Source organism: Macaca thibetana, chromosome 15, assembly GCF_024542745.1.
Source record: "Macaca thibetana thibetana isolate TM-01 chromosome 15, ASM2454274v1, whole genome shotgun sequence".
Taxonomy (NCBI): domain Eukaryota; kingdom Metazoa; phylum Chordata; class Mammalia; order Primates; family Cercopithecidae; genus Macaca; species Macaca thibetana.
The window spans coordinates 1,418,675-1,435,923 of NC_065592.1; the positions used below are offsets into that span (position 1 = coordinate 1,418,675).

A 17,249-nucleotide genomic window follows, 5' to 3' on the forward strand; every position below is an offset into this window, starting at 1 on the left:
ATGCCATTTGCTGCCCGCCCCCCCCCCCGAGATGACGACACGCAGACACAATGCCCGCGGGCGCGCCGCCGCCCCCTCCCCAAACTGGCGGGTCGGGTGGGGCTGTCGCGCGAGCCGAGGATGGACCGAGGGCTGGATTAGCAGGAGGGGTTGTCCACGAGGCGGGCAAACTTTTGTCCCGAAACCTTCCTTCTCTGTCCCACATCACAGGCGCCCAGCTTGGGCCGACACAGCCCTACAGCAGAACTTCCTCGCTCAAAACCGGGCAGGGCCGCCCCCTAGAGTCACAGCCCTTCAAATCCCGGGACTCCTGGGGTGGGGGGAATCCCAGAAACCTGGACCCCCAGCACTGAACTTCCCCCAGGCACTCTTGCTCTAGGCTGAGCTGGCGCCCTGCTTTCCCCAGGGACAGCGTTTCCTGCAGTCTTGGTCACCTAAGTGTTCGGGGGCACTGGGGACCCCTGCAGGGTGGTAGACAGCCCTGCTCCTAATTCCACCCCCAAACTTCTTGATCCCTGGAAGGCAGCTTTTCCTGGGTTCCCTGCTGAGAGATGGGATGCGTGGAGCAAAGCCAGAGATGGGTTTGCAGGCGGGGCTGTGAGTGGTTGGGATGATATGCAGATGTGGGATTCCTTCTGCCAAGGGTCAGCCCTTAGAAGGAGCCCTGCTTCCCGGGGAGGGCGCTGCAAGGCGAGGACTGTCTGCATCCCTGGCTGGGTTCTCGAGGATTCAGCTCTCCCTGGCGCAGCTTCCTGACAGGGGCATTTTTCTAGGCATCGCTCTTGGTAGTTAGTGGTGGGGTGGGTTTTCAACAGACTCTCTAACATCAGAACCCTCTGCTCTGGAAGGTCCCCTGAATCCTTATTGACAGGTGGGGAGATGGAGGCTCAGAGCTGTGTGCCGCCAGGTCAGAAGTGGCGGGCAGAGCGATGGGACCGTGGGCTCAGCGAACGGCTGGACCAGCCCGCCGCCTGCCAGCAAGAATGCTTCTCTCTGCTTCACGATTGGAAGACAAGTGGGAAAAATCATTGTCCGTGTTCTGCTTGTCAATTAAAATACTCTTTTCCTTTTTTCCTGGCATGATCAGTGCTTGTTGGGCTAACTGGATGAACTGCAGTCTGGGTGTGGGGGCTGCCCTGGTGCTCTGGGGGAGGAGCCAGGAGCCTGGCCTGACTCCCAGGACCTGGGATCTCATCCCTGGGCCGCCACCAACTCTCTCCTGACCCTGGGGTAACTGGGCTTGTGTTTCTCCAGGGGTCAGCTGAAGGTGGGGGACAATAGAGGTCCCCAGAAAAGTGGAGAGGAGAAGGAAGGTGTGGTCAGGGACCATGCCATTGCCGGAGAACTGGGCCCTGTCTCAGCGCCTCTGGGGACTTTCGACAGAAACTCAAGAGGGAGTCCTTCAGGGGAATCGTCACCCTAGACAGCTGGGGCAGGGCACTGGCTGGGGACCGTGCATCGGCCCGGGCGTGGGGTTCCATTTCCCTCCCTGCCCATCTCCCCGCCTCCACACTGTCTTTTTCCCTCTCTGATTGTCCTGGCTAATCGAAGTGTGGCTCGTTGGAAGTGGGAGTGAGGACGGCCCAGAGCGGCGGGCTTTGGAGTTGGACATTTTGCTTTTGACAAAACAGACTTTTAGAAGCATGCGAAGAGACCGCTTTACTTCGTGGGTTTCGCCAATGTCTCTCCACCTCCCAGGGTGGGACCTATTTGGAAGTCATCCTCCGAGCATGGCCAGAGGGGGCGGCTGTCCACTGGAGATGCAGGCGCGGCGGGGAGCCACCAGCAAGTGGCCGCTGTCTTCTGCGTCTTGGGATCTGCCAGATGTTTTCCGAGGGTTTTCTGAACACATTTCTTCTGCCTGCCTCCTTTTGGCCAAGTGTGTGAGGGAATGAAAAGTAGGATTGCATTTGGGGCTACGGAACAGTGTAACGGGGAAGGAGAGTATGGGAAGTGAAACATGACCCCAATATTTGGAAATTGAGGTCATCTCCTCTACACGCCATTGGTTGACTCCAGTCACGTGATTGTTTTTTGCAATAATTTGTGGGGAGCGTCGGCCAAGTTTTGTGAGACTTGACAGATATCAAATGGTTAAATTTCCTCTGACTCAATCGAGTTGGCTGAAAAGATATCCTTTTCCATCCTCAGCCCCCTCCCTCCCTCTCCCCATAAAAGAGCAGCGAGTGGGAGGAGCTCAGAAGCCCCAAGAATTCCCCAAGCCCTCTCCCTGCTCTGCTCCAGATTTGCCGGAGGGGTTGGAGTTTTGGTCGCCACCCAGGGCTGTGCCCACCCAGCAGTGCCACAGCCCCAGGCAGGGGCATGTTCCCAGTGCCAGGCTCGCAGCAGCTTCTCCAGTGAGGTTACCCCTGGGCTGCTCCTGCGGGGCTGGCCAGAGCCTGCTCTTCACCCCGCCCTGCAGATATTTCTGGACTCCCCACCGCCACGCCTTAGCCGAACACAGCTGGTACTGCCCGTCCCGCCCTGCCTTCTCGCTGCCTGGCCTGTCTGCCTGCCCCTGCCTCCTCCCTGGACCGCCCCATCCCACTTCCCGGGAGACAGACCTTGATGGGTGGAGCAGGGGCTGCGCAGAGCAGTGAGCTGCCCCGCTGGAGGCCCAGGATGAGGCCTGGACACTTCTCGAAGGCACCCACTTGGGAGCCTGAGCGAAGCTGCATCTGGAACAGTGCAGGACCTGTCCCTGCTTTGTCATGTGAAGTGGCTCTGGGAACGGCCTTGGGAGACAGTCACACACGGGAATGCAGGGGCTGGCACTTGCCTGGCCTGTGGTGAGCATCAGCTGCACCATCTCACTGCATTCTCACCCTGTTCTGAGAAGGGACAGAGCCTAGGAGTCAGGGGGCAGGGATGCCAGGCCCTGTCTTCCATTCCTGCTCTGGGGCCCTAAGCCAGCGTCCACTCTCCGCCTGGCATGGTCACTCTTTGACTTATCAGAGTTCCCTCTTCTCACTTCCCATCGGTTTATCAGCTCTCCCCAGGGAGACGGCCAGGGCCCTGAGCTGTAGTCCCGGCCTGGGGGCCCAGTCCATACAGGGTCCTGGGAGCAGAGCCATTCCATTTGGCCAAGACAGCGTTTAAGTTACTTTCTTCCTCTTTCCCCCTCCATCCTTTCTTCTCTCCTTCCTTCCTCCCTTTCTTCCTGCCTCCCTCCCTCCCATCCCCTTCCTTCCTTGCCTTCATCCCTCTATCCCTTCTCTTTTTACTCCAATGCCTTCAAGAGGAATGCAGTAGCCACAGTCTCCACCACTCGCCTCTGGCCACCCAGGCCTCTCCACACATCAGTATAACCTGCCTGGCCCCTGAAGGCTTTTGCCTTTTCACACGAACTGGGCCTGTCTTGGGGAGACAGAGGCAAATGGGATGGGACCCCTCATTTCCCTCCGGGAGCTCACGGTCTCACATGCAGACTGTTGTGAATTTTACTCAGGGGCCTACGTGGGATGTGCTGGGTCTTGTGTCCGACAATCTGGGAGGGTTCATTGCACTGAGGAGAGCCGGGGAGCTTCCTGGAGGAGGCGATGTGAAACTGACCTTCCCTCCTCCTCTTCTCCTTCCTTTTACTGTAGAAACGAACCTCCTTCGTGGGGCTCTCCTCTGCCTCTGGCTTTAATCTCGCTCACCCTCTTCCCTCCTTCCTGACAGGACATTCCACACCATGTCCCAGAGCTCTCCTGGGCGGCTGCCTTGGCTGGAAAGCCCCTCATTCGTGGGTTTGGCAGGTGCCCCCAGCATCTGTTTGCCAGGGGACTGCAAGTGCCCCGAAGCGAAGTGGCAGATCCCGGCAGCTTCCTTAACCCTTTCTCTGCCCCCGTTCCTCCTGTTTCCCTTCAGTGGGCCCTGCTGGCCTGGCACAGCGAATTCAGCGTGCACAGCTCTGCAGACAGCTCCACGGCTGTGGCCTAGGATGTGGGGGCCTCTGGGGGCGATTTTGGGTACCTGTGCTGGGTGACAGGTGGTCCGATGTGGGAGGTGACTTTCCTTGGCAATCAGATTACTGAACCCCAGGCCAGCAAGGTTGGTGTGAGGCCGGAGCTGAATTTCTGTGCCTCTGAGGGGCCGTCGGGTGGGCTGGGTGAGGACAAGTCACTGCGCCTCAGCTTCCCCTCCTGAACATGGGGAGAACTGCATTTCTTGCTTTGAGGCATGGTTGTGAAGACTGATTGAGGCCACAACTGTAAGAAGCTTTGCAAGCTGCCTGACCTGTATTTGGCACTGGCTGTGTGGGGGCGTTATCACCCCCATCTTCAGTGGCGGTTTTGCAGGAGGAAAGAGCAGTGTTCCCACAGCCCTCTTTAGATGCAGGTATCCCAGAGGCACAGGTGAGGGAGGTGTGCCTGTGTGGGGCCTGGCCCTGCTGAGACCCCCGGGGCTCTGCTGTCATCCGCTTAGCCGGTCTCTGCTGCCCCCTTGCCTTCCTTGGCCTCGGTTCTCTGCTTTCCCACGGAACCTCATGGGGTCATCATCCAGGCCGTGGGGTGTGATGCACGTGAAAGGTTTTAGAAGCCAATTCCAGGGTTTGCACTTATGTGTGCGTTTGTGTGTATGTGTATCAGGCCACGTACATGTGTGTATAATGTGTATGTCTCCCCGCGATCTGCCTGCGCACGTGTGTTTGTGGGTGTACATGTGTGTTTGAGTGTGCATGCATGCGCATCCTTGCACATGTACATGCGTTCACGTGGGTGTCCCGGGCTGACTCCACGTGCAGGACCTGGTGTGTTTCAGGAGCTCGTGGCAGGGCGACGTTTCTCTCCTTACCGTGACCTGGCCCCAGCTGGACGGGAGAGGAGGAGATGGCTGGACGGGAGAGGAGGTGGAGCCTGCCGGTTGAGCAGGAGGCTGTGGGTTCGCTGCAGGGCAAGCTGGGTCTGGCTGGATCCGACAATTTCATGTCTTTTTAAGCTCCCAGGAGGGCGATGTTGCATGATGGCTCCCGCTTCTCCTCTATTTACATTCTCCCATACAATCGACTAGTCTGCTGTCAGTGCTTTGCCAAGTGTCAGTTTTGATGTTTCTGGCCTGGCTGGTGGATGTGCCGAGATCCTGCAGGCAGAGCCTACAGCGGCCCTTGTGGTGGTTACTACTGAGTGTCAATTTGATTGGATTGAAGGATACAAAGTATTAATCCTGGGTGTGTCTGTGAGAGCGTTGCCAAAGGAGATTAACACTTGAATCAGTGGGCTGGGGAAGGCAGACCCACCTCTGATCGGGTGGGCACCATCTAATCAGCCGCCAGCAAATACCAGGCAGAAAAACATGAAGAGATGAGACTGGCCTAGCCTCCCAGCCTATGTCTTTCTCTTGTGCTGGACGCTTCCTGCCCTCGAACATCGGACTCCAAGTTCTTCAGGTTTGGGACCGGCTCTCCTTGTTCCTCAGCTTGCAGACAGCCTATTGTGGTGGGACCTTGTGATCATGTACGTTAATACTTAATAAACTCCCATATATATAGATTTCTATTCCTGTTAGTTCTGTCCCTCTAAGGGAACCCTGACTAATACATCCCTGCTCATAGGCAGGACTGCAGCCACCAGGACATGGCGTGGGGACCAGGGTGGCATGCTGGTGAAGGACAGGCAACCAGCAAGATGCCTGGATTCCTACCCTGGTTCCAGTGTCTACCAGCAGTGCATTTTAACCACCCCGTGCCTCAGTTTCCCCATCTGTAAGAAGGGGGTGATGACTGTAACTACAGCAGGGTTTTAGTGATGTCTAATGCATTACTCACATAAAGTACAGAGTAAGACCCTGTTACTGCCCTTGCCACCGGGGACCCCAGTGCAGCAGGAGGCTGTGAGGCGGTTCGGGGCCCTCTACTCACTGGTCTGTGCGTGCTCCCTTGCCATCCTGTGTGGGGTCACACTGCTGCTTCCCTCACTGGGTAAGCAAGAGAAAAGGTAAGGCAGTAAGCACCAGTGGTCAGTTCAGCAGATCGCTCACTGCTTGCTGCCTCTGAGGCTCTGAGCCTGAGCCAGGAAGATGCATCCTTGGGCAGTCGCAGGCCGGGCCAAGTTCAGCATGCAGCGTGGCCCTCCCCTGCCTCCTCCAGCCACTTGCTCTTGACAAGGAACTGAGGTCCAGGAGGTAGATGAACCTGCGCACCTCCCAGCTGCAGGCCTCTGTTCTGTCTCTGTGACGTGATGGCGTCGAGTGGTGGCTGATCACTGAAAGGAGGTGTTTCGGGGTGGGTGAAGTTGGCGGGGGCGGTGGGGGGGGGGGCTTTGCCATCTCAGATGTTGTTTTTGTGCCAGCCCAGCCTCAGGCCACTGGAGAGAAGACCGTAGAACGAGTGAATTGGTGGCTGGATGCTCAGTGGAGGGGCGCGGGTCACTTTGAGTTGTCCGTGTCAGATAGTCCGAGCCGTCACACCCTCGGCTTCCTATTAGCAGAGGAGTTTTTCTGGAAGAATCTCAAACTAGGTGATAACCCCATATTAGCAGTAAATGTCACCATCCTTTGGTGACTCAGACCTAAGAAATGGAACCACAGCATGACCCACTTTTCTCAAAATTTAATTATGCAGAGCTCCGGGGACACGGGCTCAGCCTATTTGCTGAGATGTCTGTGCCCATGAAATGGAAGCTTCCTTTATTTTCTGTTTCCTAGACCTGTGTTCTTATAGGGAAATTTGTTCTTCTGTCCTTTTCTTCCTTGCCAGGACCTTGGCAATAGGGTTTCTGGTGGGCTTTTTTTTTTTTTTTTTTAAATAAATGCCACAAAGTGACATAAAAACAGTGTGGCGATTCCTCAGGGATCTAGAACCAGAAATACCATTTGACCTGGTGATCCCATTACTGGGTATATGCCCAAAGGATTATAAATCATCCTACTATAAAGACAAATGCCCACGTGTGTTTATTGTGGCGCTGTTCACAATAGCAAAGACTTGGAACCAACCCAAATGCCATCAGTGATAGACTGGATAAAGACAATGGTGCATACACACCTTGGAATACTATGCAGCCATGAAAAAGGATGAGTTCATGTCCTTTGCAGGGACATGGATGAAGCTGGAAACCATCATTCTCAGCAAGTAACACAGAAACAGAAAACCAAACACCACATGTTCTCACTTATAAGTGGGAGTTGAACAATGAGAACACATGGACACAGGGAGGGGAACATCATACACTGGGGCAGGTCAGGGGCTGGGGGGCTGGGGGAGGGTTAGCATTAGGAGAAATACCTAATGTAGATGACGGACTGATGGGTGCAGCAAACCACCATGGCACGTGTATACCTATGTAACAAACCTGTACATTCTACACATGTATCCCAGAACTTAAAGTATAATAAAATTTTTTTTTAAAAAAGTGTGTGTATGTAGCAGGAGTGATTTAAGTTGAAAAACTCTGACCCTTGCACTGGGAAACAGTGATTTTCCAATGAGAACACGTGAGTGTTGTAACCTAGTGAAGCGACCGTCTTCCATTCTTCTGGTGGGTGGCCTGGGGGATCAGCACTCTTTCCCATGTGTGGGTACAGAGGGAACAGGTGAGGTCCGTATGTGAAGACATTGGGTGTGTCAGCAGGTTTGTTTGGCAGCATTTATGGACCCCCAACATGAGTCGGACCTATGTGGGGGGCACAGGTGAGCGATAGGTGAGCCGTCTGTGCCCTACTGGGTCTTCTGCTGTGGTGGGGGAGTCAGCCATATGAACAGGTGGTTTTACCGAGTGAGGTGCAGTAGAAGTGGGAGTAGCATGTGGCCACAGCCAGTCTAGGGAGGCACCTGCCAGCCCCATGGGGCGGTGGCCAATCAGAGACCAGCCTGCTTCTCCAGGGCCAGCCCTTTGGGGTGCACGCATCTGAAGGCAGGCTCCCATTGGTGGATGCAGAGGGCATGTTCCCATGCATGTTCTTCCTCTGGCTCCTGTTCATATTTTCATATTCACACTGGACCCTGCTCTGAGGGTGGTCCCATCAGCACCTGTGATCCTCAGACCAGCCCTTTGTGCCAGGTGGGACGGCCCATTCTGCAGATGTGCCAGTCTAGCTCTTCAAGTCCAGCTGGCACAAGGGGATGACAGCCTCCCTCCACGTCCCAGTGGTCTCATGGCCTGCATTTTGGTTCAGGTCCGTACAGTCATATGCATGGATGCAAGCAGCCACTGTCCATCCTCAAGGCCAGGTGAGGGCAGCATGGCTCCGCTCCCTCCGGCTTGTTTCCTGGGGCTGACCTGGCCTCCGTGGCAGCTGGGCCCTGGTGCTTCAGAAGGGGAGCCATGGCCCCAGACAACAGTGCTTACATGGAGCCCCTGCCTTGGTTTCTCCTTCTTCCTTTCAGATGTATAAAAATGCACATCAAGCCTGGGCACCATCTGGTGGCCTCTTTATTTTTTTAATAAATGCCACAAAATGACATAAAAACAGTGTGGCGGTTCGTCAGGGATCTAGAACCAGAAATACCATTTGACCCAGTAATCCCATTACTGGGCACCACCTCTACAAAAATTTCAAAAACAATTAGCCGGGTGTAGTGGTGTGTGCTTGCGGTCCCAGCTGCTTGAGAGGCTGAGGTGGGAGGATCACTTGAGCCAGGGAGGCTGGGGCTGCAGTGAGCTGTGTTTGTGCCACTGCACTGTAGCCTGGGTGACAGAGTGAGACCCTGTCTCAAAAAAATAAAAATTAAAAATAAAAATGTACACCAGAGAGCACAGTAGTCTCAGCTTTTCCAACTGTGGTTTCTTCTTTCTTCTGGAGGACAGAGGCCCAGCGTCTGCATCCTCGGCACACACTTAGGTCAATCACTGGGGCCTGTTGTGGGGGTGACAGGCAAGCCGGGTGTGGGGAGAGCCGGCCTGATGCCTGTGGGTTCTGCACAGGTGGGATGGCAGGCGCAGGACAGAGGGGCCCCTGGGGGGACTTTTCTCAGGTCCTCTGCCTTCCCAGCACTGTGTCCATCAGGGAGGTTCCCAGGATCTGTCTTTGCTGCTGATTTTCTTCCCTCAATTTTTTGTTTTGTTTTCTTTCTTTGGGGATGATCTGAAATCCTCTTCCCGTGCTATTTCTCTGCTCTTCCCCTGGGGAAAGGAGAGTGGGGAGAAAGTGTCCCGTGTCCATGTTCCTGTGGACGTTTCCCTTCCTTCTTCCTAAGGAGGGGTGGTGACTCCCAGAGGCTCTAAGGAAAGAAGGAGAAAGTGACACTGCCTCTTCTCAGACCCTTTGGCTGCAGAGTGTTCACATGGTCGGGGCGGGGTGAAGGGTGTTCTTGAGGGAAGAGGAGGGAACTAGATTTCTGACTGCAATTGTAATAGCTTTGTAAGTAATTATTATTCATGTTATTTAGGGTGATGATCTCGAATGGTTGTCTAGGTCAAAAAGTACTGCTTGAGCAGTGGAGATATCTCATCTGAAGGTTGAGAATACACAGAGCGTCCTTGGGCCGGTGTGGCGGTGACAGTGAGCTGGTGACAATAGGCAGAGCCAGGGTAACACGGCTCTGCTGGGTGGGGCAAGGAGATGCCCCAGGTGGAACCATCAGGAGAGGGAGAGGGGGTGGGAGGGAAGGTGAGCGACTGTCCTGCCAGGGATGCCAGTGTCATCCTCCTGCCAGTGTCATCCTCCTGGCCCTGAAACAGGTGGATATCATGGCTTCTCAGACCAGGCCATTTAGGGACATGTGGCAATGTCTGGAGATGTTTTCGGATTGTCGAATCTGGGGTGGGGGCAGGGCTATTGGCCTGCAGTTGGGGGAGTCCAAGGATGCTGCTCTGCACCCCACAGTGCACGGGACAGCCCCCACCAAAAAGACTGACCCAGTCTGGAGGCTGCAGGAATCCGTGGGATAGAGGAAGCAAAGGTGAGATTCCATGGCCCTGCCCCGTGGCCTTCTCATGGCTCATTGTCAGACAGCAGGGAGGGCCTCTTCTTAGGCCGGGTCCGGGGTTTCTCCTCATGGTGTAGACCAGCGGTTCCCACACTTCACCAGGCCCTGGCATCCCCCCGAGGCCTCTCTTAAGGCACAGATTTTTTCTGACTCAGGAGGCCCGGGGTGGGTCCAGGAAACTGCATTTCTAGCGAGGTAAGTTCCCAGACCACGCTGATGCCAGGGCGTCCGGGGTGCCACACTTTGCAAACCATGGGTCGTTCTGCATCCTTCAGCCCAGGGTCTTGGATTTCAGCATTAATGGTGGTCGTGGGGTGGGGAGGGCACCTGCCAGGGGAGAAGCATTGGAGAGAAGAGAGGAGGGTGTAGCTGTTCCTCCACGCCGCTCAGGAACCTCCCACTTTCTTTTTTTTTTTGAGACGGAGTCTCGCTCTGTCGCCCAGGCTGGAGTGCAGTGGTGTGATCTCGGCTCACTGCAAGCTCCGCCTCCCGGGTTCACGCCATTCTCGTGCCTCAGCCTCCCGAGTAGCTGGGACTACAGGCGCCCGCCACTGCGCCTGGCAAATGTTTTGTATTTTGTAGTAGAGACGGGGTTTCACTGTGTTAGCCAGGATGGTCTCGATCTCCTGACCTCGTGATCCACCCGCCTCGGCCTCCCAAAGTGCTGGGATTACAGTCGTGAGTCACCGCGCCCGGCCCCACCCACTGGCTTTTTTTGTATTTTTTGTAGCACCTGGGTTTTCACCATGTTGCCCAGGCTGGTCTTGAGCAGGGAGACCCTGGGGCTGGGGGGCTCAAGGGGGATCCAGCCGCCTTGGTTCCCCCGAAAGTGCTGGGATTACAGGCGTTGAGCCACCGCGCCCCGCACCCGGTGATTTGAAGCCAGTCCCACTTTCTTTTTGGTGGTCCCCGCTTCACCAAGGACCCATGGTGCTCTTCCCCTGCGCACCTGGCGGGGGCACTCACTCATCTCCAAAGCGAAGATGCCGCTATCCTGCAGGTCTTAGGGAGCAGGGAGACCCTGGGGCTGGGGGTGAACTTCTAGGGAGGGGGTTTCCCGTGGATTTGGCCTTGAGATTCTGCTGTTGTTGATGTTCCTATTATGGGAAGGTTCAGACACAGCACAGCAAAGGTCATGTTCTGCCTGGGGCCACAAGGACCAGCCCACAGCCAGCCCCGTTCCAGCCGGAGGCCGGCCCACGCCCCCGCACCCGGTGATTTGAAGCCAGTCCCTGACGTCAGCTCCGTTCTTTGGTAACCATTTCAGTCTGCGAAAGAGGAGGATCCCACTCCACGCTCACCTCAGCTTGCTGGCCGTGTGCTGTCTGTGCTTCTCCCAGGGGCTCCCCCCACACCCAGACCTCCCCTCCATCAGTACTGTGCTGGGTCCACAGGGCCGGGCTCTGCAGAGCCAGGAGTCTATAGGACTGCAGGTTTATAGGGCTGGGGATCTGGAGGGCCGGGGTTCTACAGGGATGATGGTCTGCAGGGCTGGGGGTCTTTCAGGCAGGGGGCTATAGGGCTGGAGACTCTGCAGGGCTGGAGGGTCTGCAGGCTCAGGGGTCTCTCAGGCCAGGGATCTGTAGGGCTGGGGTTCTGTAGGGCTGGGGGTGTGTAGGGCTGGGTGTGTGTAGGGTGGTGTGTGTAGGGCTGGCGGTGTGTAGGGCTGGGGGTGTGTAGAGCTGGGGTGTGTAGGGCTGGGGGTGTGTAGGGCTGGGGTGTGGTGTGTGTAGGGCTGGGGTGTGTAGAGCTGGGGGTGTGTAGGGCTGGGTGTGTGTAGGGCTAGGGGTGTGTAGGGCTGGGAGTGTGTAGGGCTGGGGTGTGGGGTGTGTAGGGCTAGGGGGGGTGTGTAGGGCTGGGGTGTGTAGGGCTGGGGTGTGTAGGGCTGGAGGTGTGTAGGGCTGGGGTGTGTAGGGCTGGGGTGTGTAGGGCTGGGGTGTGTGTGTAGGGCTAGGGGGGGTGTGTAGGGCTGTAGGGCTGAATGGTGTGTGTGTAGGGGGGGTGTGTAGGGCTGGGGGTGTGTAGGGCTGGGGTGTGTAGGGCTGGGGTGTGTAGGGCTGGAGGTGTGTAGGGCTGGGGGTGTGTAGGGTAGGGGTGTGTAGGGCTGGGGGGTGTGTAGGGCTGGGGGTGTAGGGCTGGGGGTGTGTAGGGCTGGGGGTGTAGGGCTGGGGGTGTGTAGGGCTGGGGGTGTGTAGGGCTGGGGTGTGTCGAGCTGGGGTGTGTAGGGTTGGGGTGTTTTAGGGCTGCGGGTGTGTAGGGCTGGAGGTGTGTAGGGCTGGGGGTGTGTAGGGCTGGGGTGTGTAGGGCTGGGGGTGTGTAGGGCTGGAGGTGTGTAGGGCTGGGGGTGTGTAAGGCTGGGTGTGTGGGCTGGAGGTGTGTAGAGCTGGGGGTGTGTAGGGCTGGGGGGTGTAGGGTGGTGTGTGTAGAGCTGGAGGTGTTAGGGCTGGGGGTGTGTAGGGCTGGGGTGTGTAGGGCTGGGGTGTGTAGGGCTGGGGTGTGTAGAGCTGGGGGTGTGTAGGGCTGGGGGTGTGTAGGCTGGGTGTGTGTAGGCTGGAGGTGTGTAGGGCTGGAGGGTGTGTAGGGCTGGGGCTGGGGGGGCTGTGGGTGTGTAGGGGCTGCAGGTGTGTGGGGTGTGTAGGGCTGGGGTGTGTAGGGCTGGGGTGTGTAGGGCTGGAGGTGTGTAGGGCTGGGGGTGGGTGTGTAGGGCTGGAGGTGTGTAGGGGTGTGTAGGGCTGGGGGTGTGTAGGGCTGGGGGTGTGTAGGGCTGGGGGTGTGTAGGGCTGGGGGTGTGTAGGGCTGGGGTGTGTAGGGCTGGGGTGTGTAGGGCTGGGGGTGTGTTGGGATGGGGGTGTGTAGGGCTGGGGGTGTGTAGGGCTGGAGGTGTGTAGGGCTGGGGTGTGTAGGGCTGGGGGTGTGGGGCTGGGGGTGTGTAGAGCTGGGGTGTGTATGGCTGGGGTGTTTTAGGGCTGGGGGTGTGTAGGGCTGGAGGTGTGTAGGGCTGGGGGTGGTGTGTAGGGCTGGGGGTGTGTAGGGCTGGGGGTGTGTAGGCTGGTGTGTGTAGGGCTGGAGGTGTGTAGGGCTGGGGGTGTGTAGGGCTGGGGGTGTGTAGGGCTGGGGGTGTGTAGGGCTGGTGTGTGTAGGGCTGGGGTGTGTAGGGCTGTGAGGGTGTGTGTAGGGCTAGATCTGGAGGGGTGTTGTAGGGCTGGGGGTGTGTAGGGCTGGGGTGTGTAGGGCTGGTGTGTGTAGAGCTGGAGGTGTGTAGGGCTGTTGTGTGTAGGTCTGGGGGTGTGTAGGGCTGGGGTTGTATAGGGCGGTGTGTGTAGGGCTGTGGGTGTGTTTGGCTGGGGGTGTGTAGGGCAGTGTGTTTGTGGGGGGTGTAGGGGGGGTTTGTAGGGTTAGGGCTGCGGATGTGTAGGGTGTGTAGGGGGTGTGCAGGGTTGGTGTGTGTAGGGCTAGGGTTCTGTAGGGCTGGGATTGTGTAGGGCTGGGGTGTGTAGGGCTGGTGTGTGTAGGACTGGAGGTGTTTAGAGCTGGGGGTGTGTAGGGCTGGGGGGTGTGTAGGACTGGGGGTGTAGGGGGTGTGTGTGGGCAGCTGTGTGTAGGGCTGGGGGGTGTAGGGCTGGTGTGTGTAGAGCTGGGGGTGTGTGTGTTGGGCTGGGCGTGTGTAGGGTAGGGTGGGTGTGTGTAGGCTCTGGGGTGGAGGTGTAGGGCTGGGGGTGTGTAGGGCCGGGCGTCTGTAGTGCTGGTTTAGTTGAAGGCTGTGGGTGAGGACCCAGAGGGCGCCATGGGTGCTGTGCCCACCAGGCTGTGCTATGACACCTGCAGCAGGGCTCCCCTGCCATGCCCTCCTTGAATGCCCTGGTACGGGGGGTTGGTACCAAGACAGCAGCTGCACTGCCATTTTGCCAAAGATTTGAGTTCTCTGGGTAACCCTGGCCTGGAGTTGCCGGGTGTTTTCTGGGATTGACTGGAAACAAAGGAGGGTGGGCTGGTCCACCTTCCTGCAGGGTAGGACTTTGGGGGGCTCATCACCGGATGCCAGAGGATGCCGTTGTGTGGAGCCTGGGACCCCCACAGTGGACAGGTGCAGGAGCCCTGGGGTCCCACCTTGCAGATTCAGATTTTTGAGGGTCTGTAGTGGAGCCTGGGGCCTGCGGCTCCTTGTCCTGCCCCCCAAATGCAGTGGCAGTGACCAGTCGAGGGCACTTTGGGAAACTCTGAGCAGGGGAGGGTGGAGGCCTGTGCCTCCCTCCAGCCCTCTGTCCTTCTACAGGGCCTGCCCCTATCACCAGCTCACAGTCACCTCTTGGACTTTTGCAAAGAGTGCTCAGGGGATGAGGAGGAGAGCAGTGATTCTCAGGGACACTGGGAGCTTTGGAGGCTGGGAGAGCAGGTTTGAACTCCTGGCTGTGGGACCTCCAACATGTTACTTAACTTCTCTGATCCCGAGGCAGCTTGTCTGCATATCAGAGGTGATAGCACCACCTACCTGGACCGGCTGCTGTGAGGATCTAAGGAAGGGATATTGGTGTGGATGCAAAGACCTAGGTGTGCCCAGTGTGCAGGACATTGCTCCGTGCAGTGCAAACAGCAGGTGCAATCGTGGTATTGATAACAATGCTTGCTGCCTTTATTGGGATGGTCGCAGATGGTATCATATAATTCTTATTAGAGATGGCTGTTACTGTACGTGGCTGTTAATATGGAGGTTGGGAGGCAGTAATTGTAGCTTTTATAAAGTGTGAAAGAAGGACTAAAGCTGCTGTTCGCAGGTTCAGGCCCAGCCAGGGACCTCAGAGGATGCTAAATGGTGGGCACAAAGGGGCCAGAGGGTCCAGTCTGCAGGGCAGGGGATGTGCTTTACAGATAATATGGGGGGGGGGGGGGTGAAGCAGGGGGTGCAATTTAGAGAAAATATGGGGGGCGGGGTGGGGGTGCAGTTTATAGATAATATGGGGGGGCAGGGTGGGGGTGCAGTTTATAGATAGTATATAGAGGGGGACAGGGGGTACAGTTAATATAGATAATATGGGGGGCATGGGGGTGGGGATGTAATTTATAGCCAATATGGGGGCGGGGTGGGGGTGTACTTTATAGATAATATGGGATGGGACAGGGGGTGCAGTTTATAGATAATATGGGGGGCAGAGGTACAGTTTATAGATAATATGGGGGGCAGGGGGTACAGTTTGTAGATAATATGGGGGCGGGGGGGGGGTTGCAGTTTATAGATAATATGGGGCTGAGGCGGGGGTGCAGTTTATAGATAATATGAGGCGGGGGGGGGATGGGGTGGGGGTCTAGTTTATAGATAATATGGGGGATGGGGTGGGGGTCTAGTTTATAGATAATATGGGAGGCAGGGGGTACAGTTTATAGATAATATGGGGACGGGGTGGGGGTGTAGTTTATAGATAATATGAGGGGGGGGCAGGGGTACAGTTTGTAGATAATATGGGGGCAGGGGGTACAGGGGGGTGTAGTAGTTTATAGATAATATGGGGGGGCAGGGGGTACAGTTTGGGGGACGGGGTGGGGGTGTAGTTTATAATATGGGGGGCAGGGGGGGTTGCAGTTTATAGATAATATGGGGCTGGGGTGGGGGTGCAGTTTATAGATAATATGGGGGGTAAGGAGGGGGGCAGGGCGGGGTTGAAGTTTATAGATAATAGATAAGTTTATGTGGGGGGGGCAGAGGGGGTACAGCTTATAGATAATATGTGGGGGGGGGCAGGGGGTACAGCTTATAGATAATATGGGGGACGGGGTGGGGGTATAGTTTATAGATAATATGGGGGGTGAGGAGGGGGTACAGTTTATAGATAATATGTGGGGCGGGGCAGAGGGGTGCAGCTTATAGATAATATGGGGATGGGGTGGGGGTGTAGTTTATAGATAATATGGGGGGTGAGGAGTGGGTACAGTTTATAGATAATATGGGGGGTGAGGGCTGTGGAACCTCCCTCTGTATTCAGTTCCTAGGAGCTTCTCCAGATGAGTTTCCTTTGCCCAGGGGTGCCAGGCCTGACGGGGAAGGGCAGGGGGATGGGACAGGACATGCCTGGACTCCTAGAGAGGACTCTGATGTCTTCTGGGGAGGGTACACAGAGTCAGTGGCCTGGCTTATGGCCCTGGAGCCGTTTTCCAGATGAATAAGCTCAGACTTAGAGGGTATGGGTTTCTGGTGTCACAGGCTGGTGAGAAGTGGGGAGACCAGGCCTGGGAGTCCTGGCCTGTTGGGTGGGCTTCACTGGGGAGGGATGGGCCGGGCATGGAGATGCTGCCTGCTGTGGTGGACTGCATCCGGAGTCCTGTTGCTGAGGAAAGCAACCCTGCCCATCTCTTGCCACCGTCAGGGGATGGTGTTCAAAACTGGGTCTTCTCTCAGCCTTGGTGGGCTGGAGCGGGTCCCAGGCTTTCTAATGCAGGGGCTTTCTGCCCAGGGCAGGCTCTGAGGACCAATGTTCACCCTACACCCATGGTGGTGGGCAGCTCACCCTCTGCGGGCAGGCGGCACCCACACTGGGAGGTTCTGGACCCCGGCCTCCGCAGCCCATAGGTTTCATCATGACCCTGAAAATCTGCTTGCTCACCAGTGATAAAGGAAAGCAGCTCCGAAGTGCAGACACCCGCTTCCTCTTTCTTTCCTGTTCTGGCTGCCCGGGTCTCCAGTTCTGCTGGGACAGCCCTGGGAGGGACGGCCCAAGCCGGGCCTGTATGTCCCCCTGCCCCTGCACATCCCCCCGCCCCTGCTGAGCCTGTCCTTGCACGCTCTGGGCCCCTCCGTGTGCACACGCTCCTGCCTCCCCTTCCTGCAGCCAGGGCCTGGCCGATTACACACAGCTGCCTGGCCCTCGAGCAGGATTTGCAGGCTCTGGGGAGGGGCTATAGTCCGAGGGCAGTGTGGGCCTAAAGGCATGTCGGGGGTCTTAATGGAAACCGATGCCCCTCTTGTACCCTGCCTGGCTTCTGTCCCCTGGAGGGTGGGGGTGCAGGCACCCTGTGGTTGTGTGGAGAGCAGCTGGGAGGGTCAGTCTCCAGGCCTGGAGGGGAGGGGCTGCTGGGCTCCAGGTGGGTCCTGGCCCTCTTGAAGGTCTCTCCGGAGCCTGGTAACTGAAATGTCAGTGAAGGTAGAAATTCACATGAGACATACGAGGAGGGAGGGGTTTGCTTGAGACTTTTTTCTGCAGGTGAAGAATAGGACTCTTTGGGACTTTTCTTCTTCTGACCTGACCCTAAATGCCTTTACACCGTGTTTTATCCCGATGACCTCTGTCTGAGGCAGGAGATATCATCCCATTTTACAGGTGAGAAGCAGGCTCAGAGGCCCTGCAGCTAGGAAGTGGCAGAGTTAGGCCTTTAAAATAACCTTTGAGGCTGGGCGCAGTGGCTCAGGCCT

The 17,249-nt window shown here is 56.9% G+C and overlaps 1 protein-coding gene across 2 annotated transcripts in view; it reads left to right on the plus strand.

Annotated features, from left to right (window-relative positions):
- Positions 1-17,249, plus strand: part of COL5A1 (collagen type V alpha 1 chain) — a 211,582-nt gene that overhangs the window by 627 nt on the left and 193,706 nt on the right. The gene's annotated exons all lie outside the window — the stretch shown is intronic.